Below are 20,186 nucleotides of genomic sequence, written 5' to 3'. Positions count from 1 at the left end.
TCCTCCGGAGCTCCATCATCACGGCCCTTTTGATGGCCTCCACATCAGGAAATCGGGTCCCCTTGCTCACCCCCTTGAGCTTGGCGAATAGGAAAAACTCACAAGGGGCCAAGTCTGGCGAATACGGGGGTTGCTCCAGAGTTGGCACGTTCCTCTCCGCCAGAAACTGTCGGATGCTCAGGGCACTGTGAGCAGGGGTGTTGTCATGGTGGAGCACCCAGGCTCTTGTCCCGGACTGATCTCATGAGGCACTGGAAGATCTCCTTGTATACGTATTGATTCACTGTTTGACCCTGTGGTAGAAACTCGAAGTGGACGATGCCCTTGATGTCAAAAAACGCGATGAGCATCACCTTCACCTTCGACTTCGACATCCTTGATTTCTTTGGTCTTGGTGATGCCGGACTTTTCCACTGACGACTCTGCCCTTTGGTCTCGGGATCGTATTTGAATATCCACGATTCATCGCCAGTAATGACTCTCCTGAGCAGGTCTGGATCGTCGTCAAGGCACTCGATAATGTCTTGACAGACAGCGACTCTTTGCTGTTTCTGGTCCTCGGACAACAGCTTGGGGAACATCTTTGCGCACACCTTGCACATTTCGAGATTTTCAGTGATGATGCTCCAGACAGTGTCCTTGTTGATGGAAAGTTCCTCAGCAATCATCCACACTGTGAGTCGACGATCTGCGTGCACTATCTGCTTCACACGCTCGATGTTGTCCACCATTCTGCTCGTTGAAGGTCTTCCAGACCGTGGATCGTCTTCAACCTCCTCCCGTCCCTCTTTGAACCTCTTGTGCCATTCAAATGCACGTGTACGTGACATCGTTTCTTCCCCTTAGACTTGCTACATCATTGCGAATGATTCAGAAAGTGTTTTGCCAAGCTTGGCAAGAAGATTAGCTCTCTGTTCATGACTCATAGCGCAATGACTCAGACTAGACAACGTGTAAAGCACGACCTGTAAAAAAAATCACAGAATGAGCGCAGTCAACCATCACGAATCATATATATATATATATATATATATATATATATATATATATATATATATATATATATATATATATATATATATATATATATATATATATATTGCTGGAATGTTGCGAAAGACTGTGACGCAACCCATTCATTCAAGTTGTGTAAGTGGAGCACACAGCAGGCTCAGTGCCGTTACTTTTTAGATGGACCTCGTATATATACATATATATGTATATATATATATATATATATATATATATATATATATATATATATATATATATATATATATATCTCACACCCTCCCCCCCACCCCCCAACAACCTCGCACCCCCTCTCTCCCGGAGTGTATTGCGACGTGTGGTAAGGCGTCACTCTTCTCCCCTCTTCCTTGCTTTCCCCTTCCCCTGTCTCCCTGCTTTATTTTGCAGGAAGATGGCTCCTATCAAAATAAGAAAATGTACAAGAAGCGAACTTGACAAAAAACGACTTGCGAAAGCTACATCTCGAGCAGCCTTAACTCCTGAAAAGCAAGAAAGAAGATGAGGGGCAACTGCAGCAGGAATGGCTGCATCCAGGAAACAGCCCTGGAGGGTAAAATAAAAGTCTGCATTCTCCTACAATCCAGCCATGGATTATGCTTCTGATCCAAGAGCACATAACTTCCATGACCACAAGGGGCTATGCCAAAGCCATCTTGGCAATGAAAAATGATGCCGTCAATTCCAATGATGAATGAATCCAATTCCAATGAAAAATGATGCCGTCAATTCTTACACAGTTACTTGGCACAATGCAAATATACAAGTCGGTTTATACTGTACCAGACACAAATGAAGCAGTCCACTACCCCCACAGAATTTCTTAACTCTCCGGAACTACCAGGTGTGCCTTCTCACAATCTGGAGCTCAAGGTTGGTGCACCCATTATGATTCTCAGGAATCTGGACCCACCAACACTCTGCAATGGAACACGTTTGGCTGTCAAGAAGTTTATGCCACAGGTCATTGAAGCCACAATCATGACTGGCCATGCAGCAGGACAGGATGTCTTCATTCCACGTATTCCAATCATCCCATTTGACTTGCCATTTCAATTTTGAAGGCTCCAGTTCCCTGTCTGCCTCAGTTTTTCCATGAGCATCAACAAGGCACAAGGACAATCGCTCAAAGTTGTTGGCCTCAACCTGCAAAGCCCATGCTTTTCTCATGGCCGACTCTATGTTGGTTGTTCCAGAGTTGGCAATGGTAAAAACCTTTTCATCTTGGGTCCACATGGAAAAACATGCAACATTGTCTATCCTGAAGCTCCACAAGGATAAAAAGTTTTTTGAAATGTCAAACACTGTGATAAAATGTGATGTGAAATCCTCAGTGCTGAAGAATAAGAAACAATGCTGGAAAAGAAAGGCAGAAAGAAGAAAGAGGAGAAAGGCAGAAAGAAGGACAGAAGACAGTAGAACAATGAAAAGACAACACAGGAAGAAGGAGAGGCTAATAGAAGAAGTGCTGATACACAAGAAGAAAAAAGTCAGAAGGACAGAAAGATGACAAAAAACAAGGAATAACAAAAATCCAGAGCAACTGAAACTACTCAACAGCAAAAAGCAAGATTAGAAACAAACACAGCAACAATGACTGCATTCTGCCCTCTTGTACCTGTGATCTCCCAGTCTTTGTGTTGTACTGACTGATTCAGGAGGACACAGTTAAAGCCGATGAAACCTTTGTCGCCACTGTGTGAAGTGGGGCCATCGCCGTAAAATACAAAACACACAGTAAATGGCGCTCTGTGTTGAGGCGCGGCGGTGATGGTCATGTGTAACCCTCGACCAGTCAAAGATCCCCGGGGGGTCAAACACAGCAAGGTAAGCCTTGTTCTTATTTGCTGTCTCCCACCTGTCTCTCTGCCCCCCTCCTTTCCCTCTCTTTTTCACCCTCCCCATCCTCTCACCCCCCCCACATTTTCTCTTTCCATCCCTCTCTCCCACCATACTCCCCCTCCCTCCCCCCCTCATCTCATCAGCGAAACAACGGGTGGTATTTGCTAGTTTTTAATATGATGCAATATACGTACTTTTTTGCTCCATTTTTGGCCAAGTGAAGCAGTTTCACTTGCTTCTGCTCAATGTGGACAATACCAACAATAACCTCGCATGCTCAAGCATCAAAAGCTGTCTGGAGAAAATTATATAGCAAGTAATTTGAGTAATTCATATTTTTACTTGCTTGTACGGAGGTCAATATATTTTTGTGGTGCCGTGGTGAGGAACGACCGCTAGATGGAGCAGTAGGGCCGTCTCCCACCGAACACCCGGAATTGAAGTTCGTCATCCCAGATAAGTCCGGAGTTGACGGGTCGCTTAAAGGACTGTGGTCGCCAATATTTTCACGGCGTGAGGTAGGGTTTATTTGTCTATTCCAATTTACCGAAGTACTCACACCATCTAACTACCGGGGAAGCCACACCGTTGGCCGGCTTTGTCCGAACTGAGTCGCTGTTACCGACTCGGATCCGGCGTAACCGAGCGGGAATTACCAAAGCCACGCCGGTCCAAATTACAATTTACGGCACAATCGGCCTCCCTAATTCTCAAGCCCAAACCATACTGGGCCAATGAAAGAAAACACAGACAACAAACTGGAACATTTAACAGAGGGTTTATTTACAATAATCGGGAAGGGAGACACAGAGCAGACTTGATCACGAATAAAAAATGCAGGCAAATGTACAATGGCAATCACTTAAACGATTTCTACTTCTCAGACTGGCCACAGACAGACACACCCACCAAAAAAGAAATGGACCTCGTGGGTCTATATTTGGCCCTTCAGCTCAGGAGGGAAGGCGAGCTGAGGGTCAGAGTCTGGCCGGGTACCTGGCCGCCTCGTGCGGTTTCACTGACCCGCACTTGTGGAACTCGGAGTCTATGGAAGGGAATAGGGATCCCCGGCTCGAGGGCTCCAACACAACCCACCACGGTGGGACTTGAACCCACGACCTAGAATCCAACGAGCGCAGCCAGGATCCCACAAACGACCCGGCTAGCCACGAACGATGATCGACACCACGAGCACCACAAAACACCTCCGCCATGACCACCACCACCACGAGCACCAACACGACCACCGACCACCAAGGAACCCCTAAAATGACCACCAAGAAAGATCTCTGAGACAGCTCGTCACCCTTCTTATCCCTCCCCCGGGCGGGTGGAGGGATCCGCTCTGAGGGAACTCACCTCTGGATTGGTCGGGCGGGGGGGGGGGGACGTCGGGCGATCTGTGTCCTCCCCTCATTGGACAAGGCGAACATTCCATCTGGCTGGGGCGGGGTCGGCTCTGACGTGATCTCACCCCCGATTGGACGAGGGGAACATTCCATCTGCCTGGGCGGGGTCGACTTGGAGGTGATCTCACCGCCGATTGGACGAGGGGAACATTCCATCTGGCTGGGGCGGGGTCGGCTCTGAGGTGATGGAAACTCCGTCTACGTTCGTGGCCTTGAACACGTGCGTAATGGAGCTAAAGAAGTGGAGGGGATTGATGTAGAAAACTAACTGGAAAGAAACTCGCAGCGCACACATGAAATTCCCATTAGACATAGCGGAGAGATTCTAACTACCCACATTTTCTTAACAAAATAACTAAACTTTGGGTCAACTGTATGTGTGAAGGCGAATGGTTTCCAGATTCATAACAATATGAATTTGAATTCATTTCAAACTGAGGTCTATTGGGTCATTAATTTTGTTGCACCCAGCAGTGTGTATCTGCATTCTGCACCCCTGGATTGCTGGTATAAATTCACCGGAAGAGTTTTTCGTAAAGATTGGAGAACCGCCCACTCCATACAAGCCCTGATTGAATGCCTTTGAGTTGTAGCCTCAAGTGAATAGCCCCTCATGGGTGAGCATGCCTTAGAATCCTTTAAGGCTGGGCTGCTACAGGATTGGGATAGAATATTGACAATCTAGGGTCATGGACACTCTGTTCCATACATCCTTCCCACAATATTTGTTCAGGGCTTTAAGAACAATGGCCATCTGGCTTCATAGCCTCCAAAAAGGAAATCAAATTTGGCAAAATTATTCATTCATTCGAAACACTGAGCTATACCTGGCACCATGACTAAATTGCTGGAAATTGATCAACGGTTCCCTGCCTTGAGTCAAAATGACGACCTGACCAGGATTCTGGGCTCATAACTGCGTCAGCAGCAATAATGCTTTACACAGGGCATGGTAGGTGATAATGATGATAATAATAACATTTCTTATGCTTGACTCTCCATTTGCAAATTCAAAGAATCTGGATACGCTGGCCATTCTTGGATACAGAGTGCAAGAGATAACTCACCCACTCTTCACAAAACACACCATGGGGGCTTTAAATTCCACCAATGAGGAATGTTGGCAGATTTGTCTTCCAGTTTAACATCCTGCTGGACGATGGATATTCATGAAGAGTTAACCCTGAATGAGAAACACAAAGGTGACAGTTTATAGCTGGGTGAGGATTCAAACCCAGATGAAAGCGCTCAGAGGTGAGTGTGCATCCCTCTCAGGTATCCTGTCAGCTTTTCACCTTGTTAAAAGAATAAAACCACCATTATGCTGCAGCAAACACCATTACATGCAGTGCCTTCAGAAAGTATTCACACCCCATGACTTTTTCACATTTTGTTGTGTTAAAGCCTGAATTCAAAATGGATTAAATTGTAATTTTTTGTCACCGATTTACACAAATACTCCACAACGACAAAGTGAAAACGTGTTTTTCGAAAAATTCTCAAATTGATTAAAAATTAAGAGCTGAAATGTCTTGCGCCAATAAGTATTCAATGCCTTTGCTATAATGCTCCAAATTGAGCTCAGGTGCATCCAATTTCCTTTGATCATCCTTGGGATGTCTCAACAACTTGATTGGAGTCCACCTGTGGCCAATTCAAATGATTGGACATGATTTAGAAAGAAATACACTTTTCTACGAAAGGTCCCACAGTGGTCTGATGAAATGAAAACTGAACGATTTGGCCTGAATGCAAAGGGCTACGTCTGGCGGAAACAGAGCACAGTCATCACCTATCTAACACCATCCCTACCCTGAAGCATGGTGGTGGCAGCATCATGCTACGAGGTTGCTTTTCAGCGGCAGGGAGTGGGAGACTTTTACGGATAGAGGGAACATTGAATGGAGCCAAATACAGGCAAATAATTGAGGAGAACCTACTTCAGAGTGCAAAATACCTGAGACTGTGATGGTAAACATTTACATTCCAACAGGACAATGATCCAAGGCATACAGCCAAAGCAACACGAGAATGGCTTCAGAACAAGAACGTGAAAGTCCTTGTGTGGCCCAGCCAAAGCCCAGACTTGAAGTCCATTGAGAATCTGTGGAAAGACTTCAAGATTTCTGTTCACTGACCCTCCCCATCCAACTTGACAGAGCCTGAGCAAATCTGCAAGGAAGTATGGGATAAAATCCCCAAATCTGGATGTGCAAAGCTGATAGACAAACCCAAAATGCTGGAATCGCTGCCAAAGGCACTTCTACAAAGTATTGACTCAGGGGATTGAATAGTTGTTGACACAAGACACTTCAGCTTTTCATTTTTCATTACTTTGTAAAAATTTCTAAAAACATGTTTTCACTTTGTCATTTTGGGGTATTTTGTGTTGATCGGTGACAAAAACTTGAAATTTAATTAATTTCAAATTCCAGCTGGAACACAACAAGATGTGACAAAAGTTGAGGGAGTGTGAATACTTCCTGATGCACTGTTGTAACCATTCCTTAACCGACAAACATTCTTTAAAAAAAACAACAAGGAATATATTGTTGTCATTGATGCATAACATTTTGCTCACCTTGATAAACTCAAACTCTTCAGTTTCTTGTGTGATCTCATATCAGTTTCAGTTTCAGTTTCTTCTATCTTTGTCGAGTCTTTCTTCAGTTTCTTATATCTTTTCCCTTCTCACCTTATCCCCTCCATAACCATGTGATTTCTTTACCTCCTCTTCCTCCTCCTTCCGCATTTGGTGATCCACCATCTTCCTTCCACCTAAGCCGATCCACATTCACCATACACCGTCACGACCTTTTCTTCAACCTTTCCTTTACCTCACTTAACCTCACCTTTATTTACAAAAGAAAAAAAAACAAGGTCTCTTAAAATGACTAAACTTCCTCTTCCACACGTTTGGTTCTCCACATTGTATCATACTTCACTTCTCTTCATCTTCTTCATAAGACTGTCATGGCTCTTTCAATTCGACCTTTCCTTCATCAAATGTCTAAAAAGTCCAACTGTTAAAACATTCCTTTTCTTCATTCTCTTAATTCTCCTTAAGCCTGGTGTTGGCTTATCGGTTAGGGTGGCGGCTTGGGATCCGAGGGTCCTGAGTTCCTTAGCGGTTAGGGTGGCGGCTTGGGATCCGAGGGTCCTGAGCTCAAGCCCCGTTTTCCACTGAATTAATACACCAGGGGGTTGACTCAGCCTGTCATCCTTCCGAGGTCGGCGAAGTGAGTACCAGTGTACTGGTCCCGGTGTATGCACCGGTTAGAATAGGTGTACCATATCCCTGTGTCGTAAGAGGTGACCAGGGTTGGCGTCAGGGAGGGCATCCGGCCATAAAACATTGCCTCAAGAAAAAGCCCAACCCCTGCACAGCAGGGAAAAATGGCTGTAAAAACGGTCATTTTTAATTTTTCTTATTCTCTTAATTCTCCTTCATTGCATCCTTCACGTAATGTCTTTAAACGTATCTCTGACTGAAACATTTTTTAAATTCCAGTTTTCAATGCATGTTCGTGTTCCATCAATCGTCCTTTTTTTTTTCTCCAAATTCAGTGACAATTCACCCAACCTCCTTGATTATACCTCCTATGAACTCCTCACCTGCTATACCCTCTCCTTATCCCTTCCATCTTGCCCCTTATCCTACCTCCTCTCTCAGCACCTCTTCACTGACCTCTGCTTTACTATCAGCTCCTCCTCTGGTGTCCCGAACTGCGTGGTGTTCGAACATCTGTGGGCTCCGTTTTAACCTTCCAGATCAGATATCTCACTTTCTCAATCAGTACACTCTTCAACATTTCAAACATGCTCTTTCTTTCCTCTCATCCCACTTCTCCTCTTCCTAACCACTCAAATCTTGTGCCTACCCCTGCCTGCTGCTTTCTTCACCACACCACTACCAAGTCTCATCCTTCCCCTCTCCCCACCTCTCCCCTCGCCTGACTGCCCCTTAGCCGTGCCTGCTCTCATCGTCTCCCCTCCCTCTCAAAGCAACCTTCAATGTCTGCCCCCTGCAAGCTTCCCTCTCACTTTTCCCAAAAACTCCCCCCTCACCCTTCTCCCTCAACTCCCCCCACCTTTCTCCATCCAATCTCCCCCTCACTGCCCATTCTCAAAGTTTCACCCCCCCACTCCTCACATCGACAAAGCTGCCTCCTTCTCTTGCCCTCTCTCTCCCAACTCATTCTTCCCCCTCCCTCAATATTCAACTTCCCCCTGCCCCCTCTCATTATTCCCCACTTTGCCTCATCCTATCACTACCGAGCCTTTTCTCCTCCTCTTCCAGCCCTCTCCCCAGGCTCCTCTGCAATCCCCCACACACCTTCAACAACTCTCTCTACCCCCATCCTCCCTCATCATACCCTTTCCCCTCCTCTACCCTCCCCTGCACCCAAAGCCTCCTCCCCTCCCTCTCCTTAACAGTGTGGACCTCAAACACCCAAGGCCTTCGTTCTAACCTGACAGATTTCTCCATACATGTTGCCACTGACAAACCAGACATAATCTGCTTTTCAGACACTTTCCTCATTCCCTCCACTCCCACCTCACGTTTATGTGTGTGTTGTTCCATCCACCAAACAGGGATGACTCCATTTACATCTCGCTCTCTGAAAACATGCACCAACTTCTATCCTCTCAACCCAACTCTCTCTTCCTCATATGTGATGGCTTCAGTTGTCATCATGCCAGTTGGCTGAGTGTGGGTACCTCTCTCACCTGCCATGACACTTTAGCAAAGGACTTCTGCAACTCATTAGGACTGACACAATCTGTCAACTTCCCATCCCAGATCTCAACCAACGGGACTCCATCTCTTCTGGATTTAATTTTGACCAATTTCCCTGAAAATATCTGTTGTTCTTCCTCTGCTCCAATCGGTTCATCTGACCACATGCTTGTCAAAGTAGACATGTCTCTGGCTGTTATTAGAGAACCACCTTCGTGCCGTCGAGTCTGGCATTTCACTGAAGCTTACTGGCAGGGGCTTCAAGCAGCCATCAAACTTCTCGACTGGTCTCCCATTTCTACTTTCTCCAACAATGGATGGAGATCCTCAATGGCAGGCATGACATCAGAGCCGTCTCTCGAGACGCATCATGAGCTTTTGATACCGTCTGGCACCCTGCTCTGCTCACTAAACTCTCTTCTTAGCTTTTCTAAAATTTATATTCCAGATAAGGTATTGTCACAGCACACTGTTTATTCATATGTCTGTCTGTCTCTCCTTTTTCAACTTCTCCGACCAAACCGATGGTCCGATCAGGCTGAAATTTGGCAGCAATGTTCCTCATGACTGGTAACACGAATTGCAAAGTTCGTTCCAGTCACATGCCTTTAAGTAAGTCAAAATGGCCAACTTGCTCAAGTTTGGGGAAAAATCACATAAATTCGTTCAAAAATCTTCTTCTGCAGACCTACCAGTCAGAATGCCACCAAATTTGAGTGACAATGTTAGGCCAGGGTCGGGATGTTAAATTGCTCATCATTCTGATCACGTGACTGGAAGTGTATGACCAGATGTCCTTTGGCATCCAAGGCAATCTCCAGTCATGGCTCGGAGACTTGCTCTCCTGTTGCAGTCAACATGTTGCCCTAAATGGAATTCTCTCATCCCCTCTTGCTGTCCAGGCTATAGTTCCTCAAAGTAGTGTTCTGGGCCTTGTGCTTTTTCTGGTTTTCATCAATGATCTCTCCAACTCTGGAAAATCCTCTTTATCTCTTTGCTGTTGACTCCACCCTCTGACGTACCATCTGTCATCCTTTAGATCGGCAAGCAGCAGCCTCTTCACTCTCTGCAGATCTGGATGGTCCAACACTTGGAACATGTCTTTCAATCCTTACAATTCTCACACTCTCACTTTGTTTCTCTTAAATGACTGTCTGGACTTCCCCTGCCCCCCATTTACTTCCTCAACAATCCTCTTGAAGAAGGCCTTTCATTCAAGCTTTTGGTTCTGAATATTTCCTTGGAAAGCCACATTTCCAAGCTGGCCTCCAAAGCCAGTCGCCAACTGGGCATCCTCCATCGTACAAAGTCCTTCTTTGGCACACCTGAGCTCCTGACCACATGCAAAGCTTTCATCCACAGCCTGATGGAGCACTGCTCTGCCCTATGGGCTGGTGCTCTTGCCTCACACCAAGCTCGGCTTTATGCTGTGGAAACCAAGGCTTTAGGATCATTGGTATCTCTCGCGATGAAGCTGAGTCTTTGGGTCTCTCACCGCAGGTAGGTCAGTGGTCTTTATGTCTTCTACTGTCTCCTCTCCGGTCTTGTCCCCAATGCTTTGTGATCTGTCCCCCCTACCCCCCCACCCCATATTTCCGCAGGGCATTCAAGTTCTCCCAGCAACCACCTTCTGAAGAAACTACCAAAATCAAGAACTACTGCTTACCTTCACTTTTTCTGCCTCAAGAACAAACTCCCACTCTCTTCAATCACACTCTCCCCTCCAGGTTTTCAAAACAGTTGTTCACAACCATCTTAAATCTTCTCCCATAAAAAGCCATGATCGTTTCTACTCCTGTTTATCCACCCCAAACCCACCTCCTTCAAATTCCCTGCCTTCCTTCCTGAAAGTCCCTGCAGTAGCCATCTTGTTTTACCCCATATACATGCCCCATCCACTGGGACCATACTCTGTGCAGAGCGTTGGTGCTGCCGAAGCAGTCTCCTTGGCTATTGGGTACAATCCTGGACGGGTCGCCACTCCGACACAGGATACCAGCATGCTGGCACTCATTTTGCCGACCTCGGAAGGATGACAGGCAGAGTCAACCCCACCTGGTATTAATTCAACAGCCGAGTGGGATTTGAACTCAGGATTCTCGGATCCTAAGCCCACCACCCTAACCATTAAGCCAACACCAGGCATATACATGCCCCATCCCTCTCCTTTCCACATAATATCTCCTCATGTCTCTGTTCCCTGCTGTTTTGTGCTTCCCTCTCCTACCCCTTTTGGATCCTGCTCCCTTTGTTCTTAGTTCTTTGTGTTAGCTCATATACGAGCCTCGACAATGGAAACAACAACAACAACAAAAAAACAATCCCAGACAAATATGCAATCATTGCTTCCACCACCAAAGGTGGATGGAGGTTATGTTTTCTCCCTCGTCAGTCTGTTTGTTTGTTATCTGTTAGATAGGGTGGTGTAATAGACACTGCATCAACAGCAGTAAATTCCAGAATTGATTTATGGAAACGACTTTTACAATCTTTCTTTTATATAAATTTAATTACAGACTTGAACACTGGACAACACAAATCACCTCCTTGTCACTTTAAACACCCTTCTGTTTGGTAGTACTGCATTCGGACATGTGAATAGGGTGATGTGTAGGCCCGCTTCATTGGCACTAAACTTCCAAAAGCATTTTAACGATCTTTAAAATCGTTATTCTATGTACATTGAAATATATTCCTGAACATTCCACGGGGTAACATGTTGTATGACTTCTCTTGTTTATAAAAGCAGACAAGAATGTTCCGGTACCAGGTTCGCAGCATGTGAATATCCTGATTGGCAGCTGGTCCTTCCTGTTCAGCCAATCAAAGTTCATCAGACCAGATATGTTTGGTTTTATTGTTTTATTTTAATTCCTGTTTTGCTGGTCATGTTTTTCATCAATTTTCACATCCCAGACCATATCTTGTTGTGTTGAATAGTCCATTTTGTATCACAGGTAATGTCAGGCCCATTAGTACTAGTCTTGTGCCTCTCTATCTGCTCTTTGTCTCATTTTTGCTCCTTTTATCCCAGGTATGGTTACTTGTGATTCCTCAGCACAAGCCATTTCCCTTCCTCACTCAAAAATATAAAAAACACTCCACTCTTCTCCACTCCAAAATCCAACCCCACCAACCAACAAACAACATCAAAAGAAGCAATATTCCCAAACAATCTTCACTGAATAAAACGTTTGGCTTCCTTTAAAAGCTCTTCATAACATGAAAAATTCTTCCAAAATGTATTTTAAAATGTCTAACTCTGCTTATTACTCTGCTACTTCTACTCTCCCAAGAATGGATAGAGGCCTTCAATACCAGACATGAGATCACAGCAGTCTCTCTCGACATATCAAAAGTCTGGCATCCTGGTTTGCACTCCAAATTCTGTCTTTGGCATCCAAGGCCAACCCCCACTCTTGGATTACTGACTCCTCCACTCTCATAACAAACATGTGGCTCTCAAAGTAACGCTTTATTCTCCTCTCCCTGTCAAGGCTGGAGTACCCCAAGGCAGTGTTCATGGCTCCAACCTTTTCCGAATCTTCATCAATGATCTCTCTGACTCTGGAAAATCCTCTTTATCTCCTTGCTGATGACTCCTTCTGACAGACAGTTAACAGCCTCTTCCCTCTCCTCAGACCTTGACAAAATCACAAACTGGTCAAACACTTGGAATGTGTTATTTAACTCTGAGAAAACTCTTCTCTTCTCTCTCTCTTTCTCTGAAAGAACCATTTGGCAAACCCTATCTACTTTCCAAACAACCCTCTCAAATAAGTTGTCGCTCTAATTCGTGGGACTCATTCTCACCCATGATATTTCTTGGGCAAACCACATTTCAAAGCTGGCCTTGAAAACCAGTTACTAACTGGGCGTCCTCTGTTGTATAAAGTCCTTCCTTGGCACACCTGAACTCCTATCCATCGACAATGCTTTCATCCGCAACTGGATGAAATACTGCTCTCTCCTCTGGGCTGGTGCCCCTGCCTCATTGCTTGCTCAGCTTGATGCCGTGTATACCAACGCTGTAAGGATCATTGGAATCTCTCACAATGAAGCTGTTCTGGGCCTACAGCTTTGCAATCACTGACAGGTTTGTGGTCTCTTCTTCCTTCTTCCCCCTCATTTCCTGTCTTGCACCCTCTGCCCTGTCCCTTCTCCATGATCTCCCCACCTACCCCCCCCCACCCCTCCACCCACCAGACACGATGATGCATGTGGCCCACCAGCAATCCCCTTCTTGAGAAACTGCCAAAATCCAGAACCACTGCAGACCTCCACTCATTTGTTCCTTCTTTTTCCCCACCTGTGGAAACAACCTCCCTAACTCTCTTCAATCCCATTCTTCTCTCCAGTTCTTCAAGACAGCTGTTCACCACCATCTCAAATCATCTGCCATCCAAAACCATTATCTATTGTGTTCTCACTCTTCTTTGAGCCTTGACTCTGCATACAAAACGAAAATACAATGAACTACAAGTTCTTCAACAGTTCCAATACGATAAGTTATTGTGGTTATGTGATGAGGAGTAAAATAGGAATAATATCGCCGAGTTATGCCATCAGTACATGTTTTGCATAAGCATATGGTATCTGTGTTAAAACGAAAGGACATGTGTCCAAGAGTGTATGAGGAGATGATAAAGTGCTCCACCTCCCTTCCACATGTATCTGACCTCCCCCAGTTTCGTCTGTCCCCCTTCTTAACCCAGCACCGCAAGCCAGGCAGTCCCTCCCCCCCGCCCTCACCAAGGACGATACTGAAGACAACTCGCGGCCGCACGTTTGGGCAAAAGCCGTCATTTGCTGCTGAGAAACTGTGGGTAAGTCACAGCATAAACACTTTGTGGGGAAGACCAACGAACGTATGGCTGTGGGGTCAATAAGAATAAAACTCAGTGCGTTCTGGGCAGAGAGCTCGGTACATTCAGGGTACAGTTTGTTTGTCAGGGAACGGGATTGACTGAGGAGTTCAGGCAGTATCGAGTGAGCAATTGGTTCACGGAGTGGAGAAAGACGTCCTGCGAAGCCAGTCCCCGGAGACAATGGAGCCGGACAAAATGCGTATGTACGAAGAGGCCATGGGGCCGGATGTGATGCCACCAGACCCATGTTTGCCCACCAAGAGCTACACCATTTTTATCTCCCCAGAGAAAACCTTTGACAACGACCTCAAACAGGCATTGTGTGGCGGTTGGGGTTTTCTCTCCTTTTTCTTGTCATTTCCTCCTCATTTGTCCGAGTGATTTCATATAAATACGACAAGCCATCATGGATAGTGGGCTTTATAATTGCATCGTGACTTGTGAATTACCGTGATACGTGCTTTTCTTTCTTCCCTTTTTATTCTTGACCAGATCTTGAATGAACAAAAATAACTGAAGAAAACTGAAGAGGTAGAAAAATAATTTTGTGGTTTAGGAACTGGAAAGGGGCTGGCAGGATGGCCTGGACCAGTGATATTCACTATTTTTGAGGGGGGGGGGCACTTTTGCTGATGAGACATCAGTTTGAGAATGACCACACCACTTGCAGGACTCCATCATAGCTGCGACTTGGCCCCATCTCCACGTACTCTTCTTCGTTGTAGTTAACTGAGCTGCAAGCAGAATTGTTTGTGTACAACAACCATATCCTGATGTAGTTATGTTACTCTAACTAATGCTTCACGTTGTAATACTCACCATTGGGTTAATTTGATATTGTTACGGGCCGGGGGGCCGGCCGCCAACCGACCGCTCAAACGGAGCTGCAAGTCGAGTCGGCCCCACCGATCGCCCGGAATACAGATCGCCGCCCGGATAAGTCTGAGTCGACGGGTCCTTTTACAAGAACCGAAATACGCCAATGGGCAGATCACGTGGGGTAGGGTCGATTGCCAATCTTCAATGTACCTAAATACCCACGAGATCCAACTACTGGGGTATTCCACCCTCGACGGAACTCGTACGGAACAAACCGCCGAGGTGAGCCTGTCCCGTGCGCGATTCCGAGCGGCTTAATCGCCGAGAACCGTCGGTCCAAATATCCCCCTTTTACGGCAAACCAACGGCTTTCCAACTACCAACACACAAAATGCTCAGTCAATGAAAGAATCGACGCGACGAGCTGAAAACATTTAACCATTGGGGTATTTATTAATAATAATGGGGAACTAGGGAAGCACGTAAGAGCAGAACTATACCGACTTTACGAAATGCGATGCAAACATTTACAGCACATAAAGCACTTAACAATTTCCTACTTATTAGACGGGCCCACGGACACACGGACACATGTACGCACACACACACCCAAGAAATTGTGGCTGAGGCCTTTAATAACAAGCTCCAGCTCGGAGGACAGGTGAGCTGAAACCCAGGTCCTATCTCAAACCTCTCCACCTCGTGTGGTCTTCAAGTTGTTCGGACCCGGGCTCCAGCGAGAGCGAGCTGGATCCAATCGCCATGAGCCGCGATCCCTCCCGAGCTCCCGCGAATCCTCCCGCGCTTCTCAACACGTGCTGGTGAGACGAGGCGCCGATCCTTCCCGTCGATGCGCCGCTTCCCCCAAGGAACCACCTCCAAGAAGAGGTCGATGAGTCGCACCAAGCCGGGAACCAAACGGAGAAAAAAAGAGCTCCACGAACCAAAAAAGAAGAAGAAGAAGCCACCACTCGCAGCTCGAGCCGAGCGACCAGCTCAACTCTCTTCCAAGCAAAGCAGCTCTCCAAAAAGCCTACCGAGCCAAGCAGGACCTGAAGCTCTGCTGAACAACTCCTCTGCAGAAGCAAAAAGCTTCCGAAGGCCTCAACTCTAACCCAAGCCAAACAGGACCTGAAGGTCTGCTGAACGACCACCACTCTGCTCCCACTTCCCCCGAACAAGACAGGATCTCCTCTTTATCCTTCTCCGCTCCCCTCCCCCGCGCCTGGCATGACTCATGCCCTCGTGATCCATCCCCCGCTCAACCACGGGTGGGAGGGAGTTGTTGACATCATGAATCACGGGACGGCAGGGTTCTTCTTCCTATTCGCAGAAGAGGGGAAGGGACGTCTCCATTGTTTCGTTACCTAACTATTAAATCGATCCGCAGTGCATCTAATTGATTTCTAAACATTTAAACAATGGAAGGTGAGCTATCTGGGGAACAAGCACTTATCGACATAGCTGACTAAAGGAACCTGTATGTCGTGTGCAATCGAATTCCCAAATTCGTAACAATATCATATATGGTGGATTATGATTGGGCGTTTTCCCATTTGTGAATCAGTAACCCCCACTTCGCGGTTGCGTCCGAGACCAGTTCAGGTGGTTTATGAACAGGAGAATCTATCACCATATTTTTCGACTTCATCACGTGGTGCCAGGTCACGCCGAGTCGCAGACATCTCTTTACCATCAGGGAAATGTGGTGAACATACTGAGGGTTAGCCTCAAGCAGTTCCACCTCCTCAATGACAGGGCCATAGTTTGATTGTCACACGTGACTTTTCAAGAGAACAGATCCAGGTGAGGAAAACCGTGGAGGAATTGATAACCCATTTGTAGATCTAAGATGGTAAGTGAATAAACGCATTTGTGGAGTAACGTTTGTAGCAGTCAAGAGGAGTGAACGTATAGCATGTCACGCATATGGCAGAACATCCTCCAGGGATTGATAGGCTTCTCTTGATTTGACATCCATATTAATATTCTAACAAATCACACCATTTTAACACTCACACTCGCTGTTCCTTTCAGGATGATATGGGGAAGTGCGACTGGTCGAGGCGCAACGAGAGTGGAGGAAGTGCTTCAGTTCTGATCACGTCAAGGAACTTCCCCTGTCAGAATGTACTGTATCTGTATCTGAACCTCTCTTTACTTGCACACCCTTACCTTCCAGATTCTTCCTTCTCAACTTTGGAAACTTTTCTTTGGAGACCCTCACCTATCTATCGAGTGCAGCCTGTGGCTGCTGGTTGCATCATTGGTTGGGACGCGGCTATGCCGCTGATGCAGTGTCCCCCTAACCAGTGCACTGGTGCTCATTTTGCCGACCTCGGAGCGATGACAGGCTGAGTCAACCTCCTGGTGTATTAATTCAGCGGCCCAACGGGGCTTGAACTCATGACCCTAGGATCCCAAGCCGCCACCCTAACCACTAAGCCAACACCAGGCGTACGGAGATCCTCATGTCAGTGATTGATGACTGCAACCCATATTCGAGGGTTTGTACAGCCATGGAAGAACAAAAGATCGTTTTCCTGGACCTTTAATACAAATGTTTTATGTAACATGAGCAGGGATACCTGGTGTTGCCAGGCAACGTCGGCTCCTTCTTCCCACCCCACCCCTTCCCATGCCTCCTATCAACCCCACCCCTTGAGGGACGAACTCATCTATATGGCTGAAATAATGTTACTATAGATATTTACCATCATCGCCATGTCGTGCATCTCATGTATGTTTCGTCCCCAAGTTTCTTGTTGAGCGTTTGCCAAGCGGCATAAGCACTCAAGCAAGCACTCCATTGGAAACTGTTGATAAGGAACGGCTGGCTTGGCAAGCGCTAGCGAGCTGCTTGGTAACTGAGCACACCACTGGACATCTCGACAGCATGCAGTACATTCAAAACACAGACAAAAGGACATTTTTTAAAATTAGACTTTCTTTATATTGTTGCGGTCTTCGCGCCCGCCGGCGTGCGACGGCCACGTAACTCGAATCGCGGCACGTCGCCCACCGGACGGACAATCCAGTCGTGACCCTCTCGGACTAACGCCGGGAACCAGTCACGGGTGGACCTTTCGGTCTCACCGCGATCGAGCCAATCAGCCCCCGCGTGGGATAGGGTTGCTCGCCAAATTCGAACTACCTAAGTACCCACGCGGAGGGTAGACCGGGCGATCGCACCTCGCCGCAGGTCGACTTCGGACACGGGCCACTTAAGCGACCCGTTCCGTACTATCAGAATAACCGAGCGGTGTTATCGTCGACCTCGACGGTTCGATTAATTATCGGGCGTATTCAGCCCACTACCAACCCTTTACGTGAAGCAAGATGGGGATTCAATGGAGGAAAAGACGAAGCGAAGCGGGAGAACAGTTCAACAATAAAGCACATTTATTCGCGACGAACGGAAAGCACACAAATACAATTCCACCAAATGCACACAAAAAAAGAAAACACAATTCCATTTACACAAAAAGCAAACATAAAAGTGAAAACACAGTGCAGAGCTAATACCGACTACCGAGCACACGGCAACACTTATACAATTCTACTTCACAGACGGCGCCGACAACACATACCCAAAACCAAGGAAAAGAAATCCCCAAGAATGAGGTAGGCCTGGGGCCGAGACCGGGTCGGGCCTACCCGTCTGGTGATGAGACGCGGAGCGGCGATGGCCCCGCAACCCGCGGGCCTCGTGGACAGTGCCTGGCAGGGGGTGGGAACGGGGCCCCCTTGGTCGCACTATCTCAGCGCGGGGGGAAACAGGAGGGGGTTGCTGATGCTCGGGGTATAGAGGATCTTTATTATCCCTGGTGTGAGTCTCCACCTCGGCCAGGTCGCGCTGCCGGCCTCCCTCGGGCGTGCAGCTCCTGGCACCGACGCGAGCACCCCCTCGTCCGACTCTCTTCAGCTTCTCCAGCCACTGCAGGCTTCGGGCTCCAGACTTCTTTCGTTCTCGTTTGCGACTCTCTTCTGACTGACGAACACCGTCCTTTTATCCCCCCGTAACTTCGCCTTTGACCTTTCACCTCGCTCCCCATTGGCCCGAGAAAAAGTGGGCGTGAAGGCTTTTTGATCCACAAATTTGCATATATCGATCGTTCTGGAGGCGGGGCCAAATCGCCCCTCGCTCACCGATTGGACGGCAAAAAGTGGGCGTGTGTCGTTTTTGATCCGTTTTTGAAGCACAAAATCCGTGATTTTGTACACGCTGTTCGACGCGCGTTCTGCATGAGTCCAACACCGGTACCCACAGCGGGGCAAGAACGGTGGCGATGCTACGGTGGCGAGGTGTGACGGGAAGGTCGTGGCGGTTGTGGTGAAGCGGTGGTTGTGGTTGTAATTGTGATGGTAATCCTGGCGGTTGGTCCAAAATAAAGATAGTAAAAGAAAAACGGCTATCCTGAAGAGTCGCAGCACGTATAAATGACATGTATTCCCACTAGACAACGGGTTTGGGCCTAACTACACATGCACTTACCGAGATACCTCACCTAAGGGACCTGAATGGTGGTTTGCGAATCTGGTAACCACAACAATATATTAGATAAGGTGACAGTGACACACGTCGCATGAACCTGCATTGTTTGCATATTTCTACTCTTCTTCTTCTTTCCCTCTCGTTGTAATCAGTAAATAAACTTTCTATCCTCCATCATATCATTTTTCCATGAGTTTTGGTGTGTTGTAAAAAGGCTCCAATTATTGGTGAATTCCTGCGAAAGGCAGAAAGTAACTGCGTTTCACGTCCCACAAAGTATTTTTTTTCATGAAATATCACCATTTTCATTCCTCCGCATAATGTGATAATTAACGTACCTTCATTGGGCGGTGTACACGAGACACCTTCCGGGATCGCTGTGGACAAAACGTGCATCACCTCGTCCCCTTGTAATTAAAATGTTACTTTTTTTCCTCAAAACGTTATCTTCATTTAATGATCGAAGATGCGTTGTTCAGTCTTCAAATGTACATGAGGCCTTGAAAACAATCTGAGATACCTGGAGAGGAGGGAGTTCATCGGAAGGAGGAGAACATGTGGTGAAAATTTCGTGGTTAATCCACGAGACATGAGGGGAGGTCAAAGTGCACGAAGATGAACGAAATAACTGCCTGTGGATGACTGTATGTTGGGTGCCATTGCCTTAGAGGCATGCAGTTTTGCAGAACCGCAACAATATATGAGTCGTGACATTGGACATCACCACATTAATAAGAATTAAACCTTGTTTGTTTGCTGTTATTCCTTATTCCATCGAATATTTCAGTAACGAGCAGAGCTGGGCCGTGTATTTCTCCACAAAATCGAAGCAAACACATTTCTGGTGGTGTCTCAGGTGTGGGAGGTGTGGTGGTGCAATGCAATGTGGGGAGTGTGGTGTCGTGCCAGAGGAAAATGGGATTGCGAGTCTGTCATGATACTCTTTTGTGCATCCAAAGGAGACGGGATAGAGAGAGAGAGAG

General features: G+C 46.8%; 1 protein-coding gene and 2 long non-coding RNA genes across 4 annotated transcripts in view; 1 reads left to right on the top strand and 2 right to left on the bottom strand.

Moving 5' to 3' along the window:
• LOC147017123 (uncharacterized) overlaps nucleotides 1-17,354 on the top strand; it is a 34,604-nt gene extending 17,250 nt beyond the window's left edge. For both annotated transcript variants that reach the window (XM_085846516.1, XM_085846515.1), the window contains 2 exons: nucleotides 1,420-2,856; nucleotides 16,746-17,354. The gene's annotated coding sequence lies outside the window, so the exon portion shown is untranslated. The remainder of the gene's footprint in view (nucleotides 1-1,419; nucleotides 2,857-16,745) is intronic.
• On the bottom strand, nucleotides 3,634-8,210 carry LOC147017124 (uncharacterized). The gene is made up of 2 exons (XR_015049356.1): nucleotides 4,231-8,210; nucleotides 3,634-4,135 (listed from the first exon to the last, which is right to left on the bottom strand). It is a non-coding gene; the product is annotated as an uncharacterized LOC147017124 (long non-coding RNA).
• Nucleotides 17,355-17,472: 118 nt separating the features above from the next.
• The window catches only part of LOC147017122 (uncharacterized), an 8,654-nt gene continuing 5,940 nt past the window's right edge, over nucleotides 17,473-20,186 (bottom strand). Inside the window, exons 2-3 of the long non-coding RNA XR_015049355.1 lie at nucleotides 19,542-19,723; nucleotides 17,473-19,438 (exon numbers count right to left, since the gene is read on the bottom strand). This is a non-coding gene — a long non-coding RNA (uncharacterized LOC147017122). The remainder of the gene's footprint in view (nucleotides 19,439-19,541; nucleotides 19,724-20,186) is intronic.

This window comes from Eptatretus burgeri, chromosome 11, assembly GCF_056783735.1.
Source record: "Eptatretus burgeri isolate ZD-2024b chromosome 11, Ebu_testis_v1, whole genome shotgun sequence".
Taxonomy (NCBI): domain Eukaryota; kingdom Metazoa; phylum Chordata; class Myxini; order Myxiniformes; family Myxinidae; genus Eptatretus; species Eptatretus burgeri.
Note: the sequence above shows the minus strand (reverse complement) of the source record. Positions and strands in the feature narration are given on the sequence as shown.